At 30.6% G+C, this 20,884-nt stretch overlaps 2 pseudogenes; both read left to right on the top strand.

Moving 5' to 3' along the window:
* The first annotated feature begins 1,216 nt into the window (after positions 1-1,216).
* Positions 1,217-4,653, top strand: LOC140673849 (acyl-CoA Delta-9 desaturase-like; annotated as a pseudogene).
* Positions 4,654-13,008: 8,355 nt separating this feature from the next.
* LOC140674251 (uncharacterized) lies at positions 13,009-14,594 on the top strand (annotated as a pseudogene).
* Positions 14,595-20,884: the final 6,290 nt, after the last annotated feature.

Here is a 20,884-nt window from a genome sequence, read left to right on the forward strand (position 1 = left end):
CAATAACTTCATATTAATGATATGTATACGGCTCGGTTTGCAAGCGATTGTCTCAATGATTGTCTCGTCGATTCTTTTCAGTATGTTATGTTCTTAATTATAAATATTATTTTTTTTATATGGATTTCTCTCCTTCTCTCTCTCTCTTTCGCTCGTTTTCTCCTTCTTTATATATTTATTTGTACAATTTATTGTACAAATGTAATTTATTTACTTTCTTAAAAAAATAAATAAATTCTCGGTAACTTAATAATAAATATTAATGGCCTGCCACTAGCTAAATCATCACAAGCATCCTTATGGCCAATTTTATATTCAAATAACAAGATATACTGTAAATGTGACATATATCTTGTTGGTGCATACTTTGGATATCAGAAACCTAATAATGCTAATGATTTTTTCTTTTTTTTTTTGGACCTTTAGTTAACGACTTAATCGATTTAATTATTAATGGTTATATTTATAACGAAGACATTATTAAAGTCTCATTATTTGCTTTAATAATGCGATGCACCTGTCAAATCTTTTACATTATCTATAAAAGGTCATATCGGGTTTAATAATTGTTTAATCAAGGGCAAATATGTAAATAGTAGAATCTGCTTTCCATATGAAAAGAAAACAATACTTTAAGAACAGATGAGTTATTTGCGATTAGTGCCTATAAAGATTTTCAAATTAGTGTTTCTATTTTACATAATGTTCTCAATTTGTTACCTATAACTAACACTCCGTTAGATTATATGCATTTGATCTGTTTAGGAGTTATGACAAAATGATACTACTTTGGATGAAAGGTCCAACTTCTGTACGTTTAAATGCAAGAGCTATTAATAAAATATCACATTTACTGATTTTACTTAGAAATACTACACCGGTTGATTTTGTTAGAAGACCCAGATCAATAAGAGACGTTAAACAGTGGAAAGCAGCAGAATTTAGAAATTTTCTATTATAATCAGTCCTTTTGTATTGAGAAATATATTACAAGCAAAAATATATACTCATTTTCTCACATTACATGTAGCTGTAACAATTCTTACACGTCGAAATTTATGTCAAGAAGAAATAAAAATTTTGCTGAAGCTTTGCTTCATTATGTTGAGTCATTTGAATATGACGTATATGTAAATGTATGAAAATAAGCAGCAAATTACATATGGATTATTTGTATTTTTACATGTCATTAAGTTTCAGAAAATGTCAAATGAATTTTTGCACATTGTTACAACAACTTTTATACAGTAGAACTGTTGGCAGGAGCTGTTTTTATTCTAACGAAATACTAAAATATTGAAAAAATATTTTTCATATAAGTGGTGATAGAAAAAATAAATATTGTTTAATAAAGAAGTTTAGTGATCAGGCAAGTGGGTGTACAACTTTTATTTGTCTATCATTTTTCTCTTTTTAGGAAAGTTTTATGGTGAGTGACGGGGCTTTACTTAATATTTCAATAGAAACACATTTTAGACAGAATGTTTTTTATCGTTATCATAATTGATCGCTTTAATCATTTGATTTCTGACACATTTATCGGCTTACTGAAGAGGTCCTCCTCTTCGAGGAAATATTTAATTTTAATTAAGAATTCTTGATTTTTATTATATTTTGTTATATTTTATAGTTTTATAAATTTTTGAGAATTGTACTTACTTATATAAGATAAATATATGCATATATATCCGCTCCTAAAGCCTATTTGTATTACTTTTTCAAAAAAAATATTTAGCTACCACATTGCTTCTGATAGCACGACATTTTGTATGCAAAAGTGATAATCATATTTCTTAATGTATTCAGAAAAAATTATTTGTTTACCTTCCAGAAAATAGATACCGATATCTCAATTTCTCAATATTGTATTACGATGGGATGCACGAAAAAAGTTTTGACCGACAATGTAGAAAACCTCACAGAAAATATCAATACTGACATTGATATCACTGAAAAAAAACTTGAAAAGATGAAATCAGGTTTCTTTAATTTTAAAACTGACATAATATGGTATGCTGTTCTGCAAATCGCTTTATTGCACGTTATTAGCATTTATAGTATATTTACCTTTAACTATTTGGAAAATCCGATGACTACATTATGGAGTAAGTATGTCGAAAGTTTGATATATTTAATATTCTTATAGAAAGAAGTTTCATCTTCCTATATAAATCTACGAAAGAGATTTTGAAAATATGTTCCATTTAAATTTTGACACGCTATGATCTCTTCAACATAATATATTCGGAAGAAAGTCACAGTAGGCGAAATTAGCGAAACTTTTATGAGATGAAACGTTCAGCTAAATATGCTAACGCAATTGGTGATACTCTTTTTCATTATTATTAATTTTTTCTATTATTTGATACTTATGAAAATTTATGCAGAACAGATGGTTTTTAAAAAAATGCATTCAGCGATTTATTTACACAACAATTGCGGAACTATTAAATAATGAATAACTTAATATATTTTGTATACTTTAGAGCTTTAAATTGGACTTCTCCCATACTTACTATATCCTTTTCATGCTAGAAACGATTATTTATAAACATATTTGGAGAATGTGATTAATGTTATAAAAGATAAAAATTTTTTTAAAAAAATGTCGTTAATCTTACTAGTCTCTACACACATTATTTTGTTTGCAAATATGTTTTTATATTTTAGAAATAAATTATTTTATATGGTTTTAGAAACAAATACTATCTTAAAAATCACATTACATATAATAAATATAATTTCTTATATTTTTAAGTAATCGGCATGTATGTCATATCTAATTTCGGCGCATCTGGTGGCGTACACCGATTTTGGAGTCACAAGAGTTACAAAGCTAAATTACCATTAAGAATTTTACTTTTAATATGCTTCAACGCAAGTGCACAGGTACCTTCAGTCATTTTATCTGATTGTCAGTACATTTTGTTGAGACAACTTTATATATATATTATATATGTGATGCATACAAAGTGTTAAAAATTAATTTTATTTTATTAAAATTGATTTGACAATTACTATGGAAATGTAAAAACGTTTATATTTACAAATATTATAGTACTTTTAATATTAAAGTACTTTTTTGTATTTTACAAAAGTGTGAAAGTAAATAGTATTTTACTTTAATTAAATTTATAATGCAAACAAATAAATATATCTTGTATAAACAAAATTTTATTGAAAAGTTTAATATCTTATCAAGATATTTGTTAAAATTAAAAAGCAAAAACTGTCCTTTCCGAATAAAAAAAAAATTTAAATTAAGATTAGAAAAGCTATAATAATGTTTTATATATTATATTTTTTCGAGAACATATTTTACTTTTACTTCATAGAAGTGTCTTTGTTGTATAGAATGCAATATGTAAGTGGGTCAAAAATCATCGTATGCATCACAAATATTGTGATACTGATGCTGATCCTCATAATACTCAACGTGGATTCTTTTTTACGCATATCGGTTGGCTGATGATGAAAGAACATCCGGAATTTATTAAAAAAAGCAAGCAGCTCGATTTGTTCGATATTATATCGGATCCCGTTGTAGCTTTTGACGAAAAGTAAAGAATATTTCGATTATTTTTGTCATAAATAGTCATATAGAATAAATTTATACTTCTTTTTGCATATCATAACATAAATAAATATTGAATGTATTATATTCTTATAATATGTAATGCAACAATTTTATTTCATTTCTTATAAGTCTTAATTTACTTTTTTAATATATAAATTATATATAAATATAATATATAATATGAATTTGAAATGTTTATATTTATAAGACAAATCTCAATAGATTTTTAGTGAAATGCACATATAGTTGATAGCTTGAACAATCTTCAAATATTTAGAGTTTAACATTTTTATAGATATTCTTTACTACTTCAACTCTTCTTTGGCTTCATTCTACCTACAGCATTACCTGTGTATCTTTGGAACGAAATATGGAGTAGAGCTATAATATCGCAAGTATTTATACGGTACATGATCACTCTAAACTCTGTGTGGATCATCAATAGCATCGCTCATGCGTGGGGTACTAGATCATACGATAAGTATGTAAATCGCACACATAATAGCAATACTAAAAATTACAAACTGTCTATCTGTGACGAACAAAAAAATTATAAACCTTGAACATAATTGTTTGTTAATAATAACAAAGTAGTTATTTTATATAATAAAGTATTGTATCGTTAAAATTTTCTTAAAAAAATTAGTTTTTTTACTTATATAGTGATCTTGGTAACTTTTATAACATAATTAAATAAGGAGGCTCAATGTTTAAGCTCTTTTTTATCTCTTATATTGATATTGTTTGATATCATGTTTTTCGTTTTTTAGAAATATAAAACCGGCGGACAATAACTTTGTCAATTACATGACACTGGGAGAAGGATATCACAACTATCATCATGTATTCCCATGGGATTATAGATCGGCGGAAACAGGAAACAATAGAATGAATTACACCACATTCTTTATTAATATTTTTGCAAAATTAGGACTAGCCTATGATCTTAGATATCCAACCACAGATTTGATAAAGAACACTGTATTAAACAGAGGTGAACACATTCCATGTTGTCCAAAGTTCCAGAACTGAATCCGATTAATATAGTCAAAAAAAAATAAATAAATAAATAAAACGAGAAATATAATAAAAATAAAAGCTATATAACAGAAGAAAAAAATAACAAATACATTAGTCTTTGGTTGAGGATGTATACTATAATCTTTACATTTGTTTCTGTTAAAAACACAATTGCTTTAAATGTAATAGGAATTAATAAAATATATCATTGATGTACATTATTATTATTATTAAGATATTACGACACCTTACATTAATATTTCATTAGTATTTCATGTTATACACATATATGTATATATATATATATATATATATATATATATATATATATATATATATATATACAGGGTGGGACATTTATATTGAGACACCTAAATATCTAAAAAATAAAGCAAGATAGAAAAAAATGTTTCAGGCAAAAATTCACTCTCCGAAAGGATTTCTGATTACGAGACAAAAAATATTCTTAATGTGTTTAGTCATCGTTACAATCTCATACAGTATAAAAATAAAACAATTTTAAAATTAAATCAATTATTCCTATTCTTCTCTCTAGAATTAAATAAGATTGCCTTACTATTTTGAGACAAGAATAACTTATACAAAACTAAATTTATGTATTCTTGCATTTAGAATAACTTGCTTGATGTTGGCGCCACAATAGTTGGCGCTGCCGAACGATATCAATATATGTTACCGCCTACCGCCTTTGTCGACGTAACGTCTTTGTCTTGTTTTTACATGTTAATGCGTGCTTTCGGTCGAACAATACGGTCAAAACTATCGATATATATTAAATTATATTGAAAATCGGGAGTGTTTCTGTTCGTATGTATTCGTGTTAACATATGTGTGTTTCGTGTTGAACTTAATAATGAATACAAAGTACACAACGTTACAAGAAATACTGAAGGATATGAAGATGTCCTATCTCGAATCTTATTTCTCAAGTAAGTAATATATATATATATATATATATATATATATATATATATACAATATATATATACATAATGTAAAAGTCTATGATTAAAATGCTTATTAATTTTATCAATATTAAATCGGTTTTATAGCTTTATTTATATATAAATCTTATTTATTTTAACTTAATCTTTTTTCCTTCTTCTGTAGGCAACGGTGTGGATATTAATACATTTTTTAATTTAACTCCAAGTCAAATTCCTCTGCTATTTCCCACTTCATCTTTTACTATAGGGGATCAATTAAAGTTTATACAAAAGTACACTTCTTTTATCTTCTTCTTTGTCTAATAAACTTGTAAACATGCTTTTTATTTCTATTTTTTGGTCTATTCAAAGATAATTCTCTATTTAGATTTAGTTAAAACAACTTTATATTTTATTGAATATAATATTTTTAATTAATAATTTTGTAAATATTTTATAGAGTTTCTTTTCTTAAATTTTACTATTGCATAAAAACGATTACATTGTGTTCATATTATGATTGAATGCATTAATAAATTTATGTTTTAAAATTAAAGATATATTTTTTGTGTATAATATTTAAGTGTATAATCCGGAATTTATAATATAATTATTTATTATCATTTTATATATTATCATCATTTTATATATTATCAGCCGATCTATGCCAATATATATGCAACATTATTGTACAAATCTATTTATTACAAACTATATAAGTATATAACAAATTATATAATTATATAAGACAATTTAATGTAAATTTATTAATTTTACAGGATATTAATTCAGCATTTTTAGAATCATTTCCTAGTCACCATTATTAACATCTTTGCCCTTGTCATTGCCGACCACTGTTAGAGCTTCTCCAAGTTCATCTATTATTGATGAGGTAATTAATTCTATTTTATACATTTCAGTCAATTAAATTAAATTTATGTTCATATCTCTTTTCTTTTCTACTTTTATTTTTCTTTTGCTTTTTTATTATTGTTTTTTTCTCGTTTTTGCTCTTCCTTTTTTTATTTTTTAAGTTTTGTTCTTAAAATTTATTTCATTTAATTTGTAGTACAATTATAAAAAGAAGAATATACACATACTACAAATGCATATATATGTTTAGTTTTTTCTTTTAAAGCTTTATACAGATGTATCAGACACATATTTAGATATATCAGATACATCTCAGTCATCCACACGTATGTCTGTGGAGTTGGCACGTCATTCTATTAATTTTTAAAAAATAATGGGAGTTCTAGTAGCACTTTTCATAGTTCTATAGTTCCTAATAAAAATTTTAAAAAATTCCGCATTGTTAATATTAAAAATATCGAAAATAAAAAATGACGTGCTAACTTCACGTTCCAGCACGGCACATTCTTCTCTGAAGTACAAGAAAACATCGAAATTCAAGATGTTTATTAAGAGTTCTCGTTAGTTCTGTACCAATTCTATAATTATATATCATTTCAAGGCAAAATTCCAACAAATTACTAAAAAAATCAAAAATAAAGAATGACGCGCTAACTTTGCGAATTTAGCACGACACTCTTCTCTTTAATATATTAAAACGAATTAAAAATTCTTATTTTTTACAAGAGTTCCCGATAATTCTAATTGAGAGTCGCATATATATATATAATTTTCGATATTCCACCAATTAACTTTTAAACAATTTTTGTTTTAATTGCGTATTACGACATTTAGTAAAAATATGTCGTGCTGCTGATTTTCGGCAGTTCTGACGATAGTTCTCAACAGATCTGCAACAGTTCTATGCATTAAAATCAGTTTTAAACAGAGTTCCGATCATTATTTATTTTTAAAACAATTTTTAACATTTACGTCGAGCACGCCACTTAGTAAAAATATGTCGTGCTGTTGATTTTCAGCAGTTCTGACGACAGTTCTCGACAGTTCTGCAAGAGTTCTATGCATTAAAATCAGTTTTAAACAGAGTTCCAGTCATTATTTATTTTTAAAACAATTTTTAACATTTACGTCTAGCACGCCACTTAGTAAAATGTGTCGTGCTAATTGTTAAAAATTGTTTTAAAAATAAATAATGATTGGAACTCTGTTTAAAACTGATTTTAATGCATAGATCTCTTGCAGAACTGTCGAGAACTATTGTCAGAACTGCCGAAAATCATCAGCACGATACATTTTACTAAGTGGCGTGCTGGACGTAAATGTTAAAAATTGTTTTAAAAATAAATAATGATCGGAACTCTGTTTAAAACTGATTTTAATGCATAGAACTGTTGCAGATCTGTCGAGAACTATCGTCAGAACTGCCGGAAATCAGCAGCACGATATATTTTTACTAAATGTCGTAATACGCTATTAAAACAAAAATTGTTTAAAAGTTAATTGGTGGAATATCGATCTAAAATTATGTATATATGCGACTCTCAATTAGAACTATCGGGAACTCTTGTAAAAAATAAGAATTTTTAATTCGTTTTAATGCTTTAGAGAGGAGAGTGTCGTGCTAAATTCGCAGAGTTAGCGCTTCATTCTTTATTTTTGATTTTTTTGGTAATTTGTTGGAATTTTGCCTTGAAATGATATATAATTATAGAATTGGTACAGAACTATCAAGAACTCTTAATAAACATCTTGATTTTCGATGTTTTCTTGTACTTTAGAGGAGAATGTGCCGTGCTGGAACGTGAAGTTAGCACGTCATTTTTTATTTTCGATATTTTTGATATTAAAAATGCGGAACTTTTTTTAATTTTTATCAGGAACTATAAAACTATGAAAAGTGCTACTAGAACTCTCATTATTTTTTAAAAATTAATAGAATGACGTGCCAACTTCACAGACACGTTGTCAGTCCAGGCGATATGACCATTCTTTCCTGTGATTGACGCGCTTTTTAATCCACGAAATTCGCCGGAATATTGATAACCACGAAGTTTCAATTCTTTATAGATATCTTTCATAGTCATCTCTTCTTTGTCATTATCATTTCGATCAATAAATGTAGTACATATTTTCTCGTCTTCAATATTAACTGGAACTCTTCCAGTTAATATTAAACTTCCAGTTAATATTGAACTGGTACTTTTCCAGTAACGACAGCATTATCTCCTTCGATTATTTCGAATTTGTTACTACCTGTAAGAATGTCGCAAGATATTAGTTTCTTGTAATTGTATGGTTTAGAAGAGGAGATTGTATGATATGGTTAATAATGATATTTTCTAAAGAATATTAGCCTTAATCATGAAAATAATATAAACATATTTATATACAATTCACAGTAAATTACAAAAATAAATTTAAGTTTTAAGAAAAATGATCGTGGTATTAATGATCAAGCGTACAGCAGATCTGATATGACTTTTTGTTAGAAACTTAGATTAATATTTTCAATAACCAATAGTATCATTAAATTACAAAAGATTAAGTTAACTATGGTATTTCTAAATCGTATTTTTTTGAGCGTAGATTTTTGCAATTTTATACTGTGTTTGTCAGACGAATGTTTAAATGCAAAACAACAAAATTATATATTTGTGATCGTTACTAATGGTAGTTAGTATTTTATATAAAATTTTTTCATTTATTTATATATCTAATTTGTAAAATTATTTTAATAGTACAAGTTACCTTTTTGAAGCATAAGAATTAAATTGACTGAATTTTGTTTTGACAAAATCGTAGAACGTAGAAAATTGACATCTTCAAATACAATTGGAATATCGAGATAACCTGTCTTTTTCAACCAGCTAATCATCTGCCATATAAGTAAAAGATATCCTGTGGCCGGTAATAAATTTTTTCCATTAATGACATGCCCGGTCATATATGAAAATTCTTCATCTAATAAATCAATAGTAACAATCACTTTCCCTTTGGTAAGTTTTCTTTGTCCGGAATAATGATATGTATACCAATCTTCGGAACGATCCCATCTGCAAAAATTTCATTTAATAATGTATAAAATATTAGTATGTCTACTGTCATACAGTTACAAATAACGTAATTTAATTTTCTACAAATATAAGTTCATGACAAGGCGAGCTAATACGCCAAATGTAAACACGTAAGGAAATTAGATAAAAAATAAATGATAAAATAAATAAAATACATCGATAAATTTATTATTTCAGGTCATTTTCAGTTTTCAGTAAAAAAATTAGAATTAACGGTAAAGATCGTGTACTGCTCGGCGGCATATCACCCCAAAACGACCTCACGTGAATATATGTATATGGACTTATATTATCAATAAATCTTTTATTTAATTTCCTTATGTGTATTAACCCTCGTATTAACCCATTTTTATAAACATATATTTGTATTATTTCAAGTTTTTTTTTATTTTTAATTTTAATGTTAATTTTCTATTTTTTGAAATTCTATTATCTTTTGTTCTATTACTTTTTGTCTTACAGTAAGAAAACTTTTTACTAAAATACAAAAATATTCTTAATTTTAAGAAAAAGATATTACAGTCACTCCAGCGTTGATGATCGCTTGAACCAAGATCCATTTTATTAAAAAGATTATCCTGAAATTCTTTCATGTCAGTTAGGAAATCGTTTAGCAATACCAGAGATAACAATTTCTTCTTCAGCATCAACGCTGATATATGGATTGAATCGCTTACTATTATCCATTTTCTTTAAAATTTAATAATTCTGAAAAGATATATCATAATTCTAGATCTTAAAATTCTATGTATTTAGAATAATAAAATATTATTAGAACTAGATATAACAATATTAGAACTAGAAGAATCATTTTTAGAATAGCTGAAAGTTTATAATGTGCAAAAAGTGATAGTAATCACATAATTTTAAGTAAGTACAAAACAATCAATATTAATGTAAAATTTACAGATTTTTAAATCAATAATAGTACAACAAAGTTCATTTATTTATAAAATTTACAAAATTTAATAATAATTTAATGATAGAATGTATCGATAAATTAAATCAGGTGAGTTAAAATGTTAAAATTTTTTAGTAATTAAAGAACATAATTGTATAAGATTACGAATAATAATCAAAACTAATAAAAACAAATGTAATTTACCAAATATAATTTACCAAAAGAAAAAAATAATATATATTATTTATATATGTATATAGTTGTATATATTTGTATATGTATATATTTGTATATATGTATGTGTATATAGATTTTCAGACATATATACATGTACACCTGAGAAAAAATAAGTATGGTATGATCACATGTAAATATATATAATTGGATATGGAAAGATCTGATTACTTATGTAATTTTATGATCATATATAATAATATCCAAAATTTAGCACGATATTATCTTATATGACCATATTTTTATATCATCATATTTTGTTAAATCTGATTATATATGAAAATAGATCTAGCCGAATATGATTATATAAAAGTAAGATTATATCACGCCAAGTTTCTGATATTATTATACATATATGATCAAATCATATCGTGTTAAATTTCAGATTTAGTTATATATGAATAAATTATATTACATATAGTCAGAATGCGCCAAATTTCAAATTATATATAATCATATATAATTATATATAATCATAATATATACATATAATCATAATAAGTTCATTTTTTCTCGAGCATATTGTAAGTATGTACCTAATGAGAAAGTCATGAAAAATAAATAGAATTTTTCACAATAATTTAATACTTGGAAATATTATAATTCAATTTATTATTAATAAATTGAATTATAATATTTTCAAGTTAATAAAATTTAGTACTTAAAATTGGATATTTTTTTGTATGATTCAATTATATACTAATTATTCAATTATATATTAACTATTAAATTATATGCTATCTACTAATATTGAGCATACAATTCAATTATACAAGAATTATTTTTGAAATAATTTATTTGAAAACTAAAAAAAATAAATATTTCGAATATAAGGCTTTTAATATTTACAAACTATAGTTGCTTGTTTGTAAAAAATAGAAAAAGTCTTGAAAAGAAGCAATAAAAATTTATACTCTCCTCGTCCAAGCTTTACAGTTGCTTGAAAATAGAAGCAGAATTCTAGCAAAGATAGAATTCTACAAAACTAACGGTGACTGCAATTTATACTAGAAAGAAGAATATGCTATCCTACACTGTATGTTAGGTAAGATATGAATTATGTGACCTATCAATATATATATATATCATAATAACCTGATCAACTACCGGAAAAGTAGAATGTATAATCACTCATATAATTATACATTTAGTTATAATCAGCATGATGTACACTACCGTCAAAAAGTTTAAGACTAAAGAAATTTATAAATTTAAGTTATAATTTCTTCCCAAGTAATGCAAAAAGTACCCGAGAAAAAATGGGTTTAATATAATCAGATGTAAACATACATAATTAAATATCAAAAGATCCGATAACATATTGTCGTAACCCGATACACTTACCTGGAAAGGAAAAGTAAATACATAAAATTAAGAAATAAGAAACTAAAATCAAGCAAGCAAAGCAAAGCATTAAAAGAATTAAATAACAAAATTAAATAAGAATTAAACAAAAAGATTAAAAAAGAAAAATAAGACGTGATCAACAAGAAAGCAAGTCACGGTCAAGCTGAATAAGCATTACGACACCCGAGCACGGAGCACGTCCCGCGTTTCGACCCAGAAAAACCTCATCCTTCCACCCTCGAAATTAAAGCGATATATAAACCGATCGCGAGACCTATCGCGGTCGCTCGTAAGAAAGTAGCTAATAAGAAAGCCGCGCGTAAATAAGTTATCGACCTATCGACACGGTTCGTCTACACGACGACCGAATACGCGAGTTAACAGTAGTGTGAGAATAGTGTAACAGTACGACCGAAATATATTCTTTTACTAAACAAGTACGGAGTGCGTTTATTTGCTACCTGAGTTCCAACTCTTTGGGCGAATATCCTGAAAGACCCTATCCTCACAGGCACAACATTAATTGGTGGCAGCGGTGGGATACGCCAGCACAAGTAACGCAAGGGAAATAAAGGACGTCGTGACCAAACACACCCACTACAACAGAGAAGACAACCAGGAAACTTCTCGAACACCCGGTACGTTGAGACGACAGCCAGACTGTAACCTGAGAAGGCACCGACTTACCTCAAACAGCGAGCGATCAAATAAAATGCGGTTCATCGTACTAATGTAAGCCGAACGAAAAATTTACTATTGTAACGCGTGAATGTCGGAAGGACGAAACGAACGACCAAATAATAGAGCGAACGCATCGTGGCTACACAGCGGATCGACGGAAAAAGCCATGGCCAATAGTTTAATAAGCTCGCAAAAAATAGCAGAAACCGCGCTTAGAGACATTAGTAATAGAGTTCGCAGACATTTAGAGACATATTACTCAAGCGAAAGTTCTCCCGAAAACGAACCCAGAGCGAACGTATTAGCAGAACGCGAACTCCCGGTCAACGAAATAGATCGTAGCATAATCGCGAATCAAGACGGTCAGTTATCCGACGTCGAGTCAGCGATAAGCACATCAAGCCGTGTGACACACCGATGCGAATTTTCATTAACGTCCTACGACTCAAGTATTTTAAATCCGGAATTAGAATACCGCGAGAGAAGAAACATGATCCGAACACCTCCGGTAGCTCAACCGAACATCACTGCCGACAAGGTCGATAAGGAAATCGAACGCTTACACAACGAGATAAGCGAGGAATCGGCGGAACCACGTGCACAGGGACACGTCGAACCGAGACCCGGAACAAGCGGTACAAACGATAATAGTAGAGAGATGATACAGGAAATGCTGATGCAGGAAATTCGGAACTTACACCTTAAAATCGATTATATTCGCGAAAGACAGGAAACGCGAAATAACAGAAGCCTAACGCCAACAAATCACAGACGCGAAGTTGAAGAAGATTACTCGCCTGACGATGTACGATACCGTCGAGGACGCGGAAGTTTACCCTTGAAAGAGGCACGAAGCCTAATACCAGAATTCGACGGATCGCCAAATAAACTACAAGAATTTTTAAGCGCGACAACATATGCGGTCGAAAATATTGACCCATTAGATGAAGTCACTCTGTTAGGTGCCGTACTATGTACCAAATTAAAAGACAGAGCGATGCTAGATTTTCAGACGCGAAAGATCCAAAATTTTGTACAATTAAAACAAGAACTAGAAGCGTGCTATGCTAGTAGAAAGAGCACGACACATTTGCAAATAGAGTTCAATAAAACAGAAAACCGGCGAAAGCGCGAGAGCATACGGACTTCGAACAGACAAACTAGCAATAGAACTATACGAGTCGATGCTAGACGGACAAAATTATGCGACGGAGCACAAGCGGATAATCTTTAAAATAATACAGCAGCAAGCCTTAGAGAATTTTCAAATCGGATTACACGACGACATTAAAACCGTGGTACGTTCTCGAGGATACATGACACTGCAAGAAGCGATATCAGCCGCGAGCGCGGAAGAGAAGGTCAAGGGATCGGCATGTGCCGGCGCACGACCAAAGAACGCTACAACGCCCGTGTATAATCATGATAATAAAAGAACTGCACAATGCCAGAAATGCGGAAAAATAAGGCATTACGGACGAGAATGCCGGACGAGTCGATACGCGACGCGATTTTTATTACCAAAACCGGAGCGACCCTCGCACGTGAATACCGTGGATAAATATTGCAACCATTGCAAAAGGACCGGACATAGGCAAGAAGAATGCTGGATATTACACGGACGACCATATAAGGACCAGCTTAATCGTACAAAACGAAATCAACTGCCACGGGAAATTAAAAATCGGTACGACGATAAAAGAAGAAAAAAGAGATCTGATTCCGCTCGAAGTAGCGACGAGGAGAAGAAAGAAGATAAGAAGCAACGTCGACCTGCCGCCGAGTATCACGTATCACACGTAAGACGAACGCCTCACTCACACACAGGCCTAGACTTAGTTGCATTACCCATGCGAGAGGCAAAAGGAGGAAAAATAAATTTATTATGCGATACGGGAGCAGCCATTTCTCTTATCAAAGTGAGAAATCTAAAAGGATAAACGATGATAACCGAAGACAAAATAACCCTCACGGGCGTGACGGGACACCAGGTATATACCATTGGACGAATAAATGCGACGATAAAGTTGCGAGATGAATAAATAAAACATAGATTTTATGTCGTAAAAGACAACTTTCCGATTGAGTACAAGGGAATAATAGGAATAGATTTTCTCAAAAAACAAGAAGCAATATGCAATTACTTAACGAAACAGCTAAAAATCGGACGAAATATACTGAGACTATACCCTTATCAAAAGATCACATTACAGCCTCGGAGCGAGACGATAGTACAAGTGGCAACGACAATCAACATGATGGGAGTAACCCGAGCAGAGAAAATAAAATCAGGCGTATTTATAGGGAATTGCCTAGTCAAACCCCAAAAATTCTTATGCCCTGCGAGCGTAATGAATACAAACGAAAACGAAGTCGAAATTACAATGCCACAGATAACAATTGAGGAAATTGAAGCCGAAGACGCAACGAAGATAAATCTCGCACATTTGACAATGGAGGAGAAAAGCCTACAACGGACCGAGAAAATATTAGAAGAACTCTGCACCGGACACCTCAATAAGGAAGAGGAAAACGCGATAAGAGATATCTGCGAGGAATACAGCGACGTGTTCCAAACCGAGGGAGAGCTACTCACATGTACAAACGCGGTGACACATCAAATTGCAACACGAGCAGATAGCGCACCGGTTAATGTACGACCATATCGACTGCCCGAAAAACATAAGACGGAAGTCAATCGACAAATGCAAGAGATGCTGAATAATGGATTAATTAGGGCAAGCGTGAGTCAATGGAACGCACCTTTAATAGTCGTTCCGAAGAAATTAGATGCATCCGGAAAACAAAAATTTATAGTGGTGGTAGACTTTCGAAAATTGAACGACCTAACAATAGGCGACTCATTCCCTCTACCGAATATTACGGACGTATTGGATCAATTAGGGAACAAAAAATATTTTACTACCCTCGACCTGGCATCAGGATATCACTAGATCGAGATGGAAGAAAGTGACAAAAGTAAAACAGCATTTTCCACGTCGTACGGACACTACGAATTTAACAGAATGCCGTTTGGATTAAAAAACGTACCCGCCACATTCCAGCGATTAATGAACGTCGTGTTAAGCGGATTGCAAGGAATAAAATGTCTAGTTTATTTAGACGATATTGTAATTTTTGGAGCTAGTCTAAAAGAACACAATAAAAGATTAATCGAAGTATTAAAAAGATTACGGGAAAATCGATTAAAATTACAGCCTGACAAATATGAATTTCTAAGAAAGGAAGTGACATATCTCGGACACATAATTACGGAAAACGGAATATCACCCGACCCAACCAAAAGCTGTAAAAAATTTCCCGACGCCAAAAAAAGGTCAAGGATGTACAAGTCGGACCACTAACAACTACAAATACTGGAAACAAGTATATCTTAACCTTCTAAGATAATTTAACAAAATTTAGTAAAGCGATACCAATAGCGAACCAAGAAGCCGTAACAATTGCAAAAGAATTTACAACGGAAATAATATTCGAGCACGGTATTCCAGAAAAAATACTAACCGACCAAGGAACAAATTTCCTAAGCGAGATGTTTAAGAACACTTGCAAATTGTTAAAAATTGAAAAGATATAAACAACAGCGTATCAACCGGAGAGCAATGGAGCGCTGAAAAGATCACATCGTACACTAGCCGAGTATTTACGACATTATATCAACGCAGATCAAACCGACTGGGACAAATGGATCCCATACGCAATGTTCACGTATAATACTACTCCGCACACAGCGACAAGATTCACACTGTTCGAACTAATTTATGGACACAGAGCAACCCTACCGACAACTCTATCGCAACCGCCAAAATCTACATACACGTACGAAGACTATGCAAGCAAACTGCGAGAAAAGTTACGCGCAACGCAACAAGTCGCAAAGGAGCACCTACGCAACGAAAAAATAAAAGCGAAGGAAAATTACGATAAGACACGCGAAACTACATTCAAAGTAGGAGAGAAAGTCCTGCTACACGACGAAACGGTTCGTAAAGGGCGATCAAAGAAGTTAGATTCCCTATGGCTCGGACCCTATCTAATTACCGAGAAGAATTCGGACGTAAACTATACGATAAAAATGGGAAGAAGGACGATACGCGTACACGTAAACCGATTGAAAGTGTTCATCGAAAATTAGAATAGTAGACGCGCGGAGGAAAGCGATAGAGAAGCGAAGAAAAGTAAATGTAAATAAAATAAATCTTACCTTAAAAGGGAGCGCCACGACCGTGGCCACGGCCGCGAACGGGACGATAGAGACTCCACACGTTTAAGAACGACCTATCAGTTAGCAAAGAAAACAAGGAGAGGACTTGTAGATGGACTAGGCCATAGCCAAAATGCTATTCGGCACGATGGATGCCGACGACGAAAAAGTAATCAACGAACAATTGAAAATGCTAAAAGGAAATCAACAAACACTACAGCATGCGTTGAAGAATCAAATTAAAGTGTTAATCGCAACCATTGCACACGTAGAAGAATCAGAGAAAATAATACAGGATAATGAAGACAAGTTTTTAAATGTGATAGAGAAAATGCGACAAAGCTGGATACAGATGAAAACAGGATTCGGACGCAGAGAAGAAATGGACGAACATTTCATCGTATTAAACGCGATCATCAGAAGATTAATAACGGATATTACCGATATCGTAACGCATTTAAATAGCGCGAAAAGCGGAATAATAAACATAAGAGTATTACCAATCGAAACCATACTAAATAATCTTAAGGAAATCGCGGCACAAATACCGCAAGGAACGCACTTTCCGTTCAACATTGCATCAGAAAATTGGGGAGAGATCGAGAAATTTATAAAAATAAGCGCATACTACGATAGTACAGGAATAATTACGATAGTAAGATTTCCATTAATAATGTACCCTACATACGAGATAATAAAAGCAATCCCTCTACCCGTCCATAAACAAGACGACACATTTATATGTATAGAAGTAAGCCAACCGATAATAGCGATAGACACCGATAGTCAAACGTATTTTACAACCACGGAAAGCGAATTAGAAAAATGTATGCGAAACGACAATATGTATGCGAAAGAAGTCATCCGACACATCACATAGTAGCTAAGCATTATGCGAGGTACAGACAAACGTACGAACAGACACACATACAAACAGCTGCAACATACGACACATACCCGCCAACTCAACGATATGGATAACGCTGAGTGACGCGAACTCGTGGATATACTCCGCTAGGAAAAGACAGCCAATAGAAATAACATGTAGTAACGGAGTAACAAAGAAAACCGAAATCAAAAGGTCAGGGCGAATAACAATAAAAGAAAAATGTAAATTAGTAACGCCCGACATAATAATAAAAGCAAATAAACCCGTCATAACAACATATATAAATACAAAGATACCCGACTACAACTTTACAAACATACTGAAAATACAGACGAACGAACCAAAAGACAAGGTAGAAAGCATAAAATTACGAAAAATAATATGGAACCTATCCGAATTAATGAAACTGAGTAACACACTGACCGAGACAGACAGACAGATAAATAAAGACAGTCTACTGATACGAGAACATGTAATATATCCCGCGATATCAGGTATCACAGGAACAATAATTATACTCAGCATTGTAGTGTTAACTCACCTAGTAAAAAGAAAGAAGCAAACGAAAAAAGAACAACAGGACAAAATAAGCATAATTCAAATAAGCATACCACGAGTACAAAGAGAAAAAATTTATGACAGACCTTACCAACCCGACACAACACTAGATGACGGAAACAATACAGCCATGTTATATTAATAAGACAGACTGTAAGAACATAGACTAAGAAGCGAAAATAAAATTTACCGCTAGTAAATTTTCTTTTCCCAAAGGGGGAAGGATGTCGTAATCCATACACTTACCTGGAAAGGAAAAGTAAATACATAAAATTAAGAAATAAGAAACTAAAATCAAGCAAGCAAAGCAAAGCATTAAAAGAATTAAATAAGAATTAAACAAAAAGATTAAGAAAGAAAAATAAGACGTGACCAACAAGAAAGCAAGTCACGGTCAAGCTGAATAAGCATTACGACACCCGAGCATGGAGCACGTCCCGCGCTCCGACCCGGAAAAACCTCATCCTTCCACCCTTGAAATTAAAGCGATATATAAACCGATCGCAAGACCCATCGCGGTCGCTCGTAAGAAAGTAGCTAATAAGAAAGCCGCGCGTAAATAAGTTATCGACTTATCGACACGGTTTGTCTACACGACGATCGAATACGCGAGTTAACAGTAGTGTGAGAATAGTGTAACAGTACGACCGAAATATATTCTTTTACTAAACAAGTACGGAGTGCGTTTATTTGCTGCCTGAGTTCCAACTCTTTGGGCAAATATCCTGGAAGACCCTATCCTCACGGCACGGGCACAACAATATGTAACTTTATATGATCATATATAATAATATATATATATATATATACTGCACACAGCAATTAGAGGATTACTTAAGTTTTCTTAAAAAATAGACAAAATTTAACCAGCTGGAACGTTGTTAAAAATGAACGAAATTTAAATTTAAAAAAAGAATTTTAAAGCTTGAAATCTCTACTTTCAAAAGCTTACCATTATTTTTATATTTCTGTGAGTTTAGTAATTTTTACATGTAGAAAACTACGAGTAGGACAAAATATGAAATGTTTTCTCATTTTGTGGGCCTGTCACGTGTCTAAAAAAATTTGCGAACATTTTAAACTTTCTAATGTGAAAGCCTAAAGTATTCTCTACAAAATCGTTTTTTTAAATTTGTCTACAATTTTTTATCGAGTTACTGTCGATTAAATAAAAAATAAACATATTTACTTTGATCTCTCAATACTCCGTCAAAAATCATCATATCGCAATGAACAAAAAAGATTCTTAAAGCTGAAACTTTGCTCCAATAATATAATTGTTAAATTTTTTTATCAAATATGTAAACATGCTATAAATAGATGAAATTAACGTAAAAATTATCGATTTTTCCTTTTTTTATTTTGAGAAGAAAAAATTGTGTGGACCGACAAAAAATAGGTTTTTCATGTTTTTTTATACTTTAAAGTACACTGAATTTGTCTTTTATTTTAGAATTAGTAAATGTGTATAGCATAAATATTCATATTAATAATTTTGACTTTTTAATTTTAAACAGAATATGAAATATAGATTATTCATTTAGTTTAAATTACCACGTTAACGCTTGGTACAAAATTATTATTTATCGGATATGCAAACGTTGGTACCACGTTGGTATAAAATTATTATTTATCGGATATGCAAACACAATACGGATTTTGAATATTTAAATGAATCAAAATAAATATGATAACACAGATCATCAAAACAAATATGATAAATATGATAATAATGCAGCAATGTACTTGTATTGGTTTTGAAGGACATATATTTAAAACATATATTTAATATTTCTTGATTAAACTATGTAAAACTATGTAAATTGTAAAGTATAAAAAATTAATAAAAAAGTCAAAAGCTCGTATAAAATTAAAATAGGAGAACATGGTAAAGAGATTAAAGGAGCCGCTTTTTATAAGCCATAATATTACGAAAGTTTAATATATAGTTAAAAATCACAGACGTAATAAGCAATTAAATATAGGGGAACGTGGGGTAGAACGGCACCGCAGGGTACAATGGTGTAGAGTCGATATCTTTTTACAGAGATGCTACCATGTCATGAAATATGTTGCAATTATTGCTATTAGGTGTCTCTTTCTGCGTGCTATTATCAGTGCTCGCAATATTTTTAGTTGAAAGTTGTTAATTATTTAATAATTTATTATTAAATAATTTAAGTTGAAAATTATTTAATGCACTTGCTATGCTCTGTCGCGACTGAGTTGTAATTCTTCGATATATTTACATAAGGTAAACAATGATAAAATTCTATTTTTTATTACCGTAAATACATTTATGTTTTAAAATGATCTTTTCTTATTAATTTTATACTGTGTCTATGTAAATATTGATTAATTATAATTTTTTATATGATCAAAAGTAAATAAATACATTTTGAGGCTTAATGAAATATTAGCCCACGAAATGTTGTACTTTTTACTTTTATACTAGAGAAAGAAAGAGAGTATACATAGATGCTGTCCTTCAAAATTAATACTAAAAATTATTACATTAAAGGATATTTTTCCATGTTTTAAAGAGAAAAATATTTATT

This window comes from Anoplolepis gracilipes, chromosome 15 (assembly GCF_047496725.1).
Source record: "Anoplolepis gracilipes chromosome 15, ASM4749672v1, whole genome shotgun sequence".
NCBI lineage: Eukaryota > Metazoa > Arthropoda > Insecta > Hymenoptera > Formicidae > Anoplolepis > Anoplolepis gracilipes.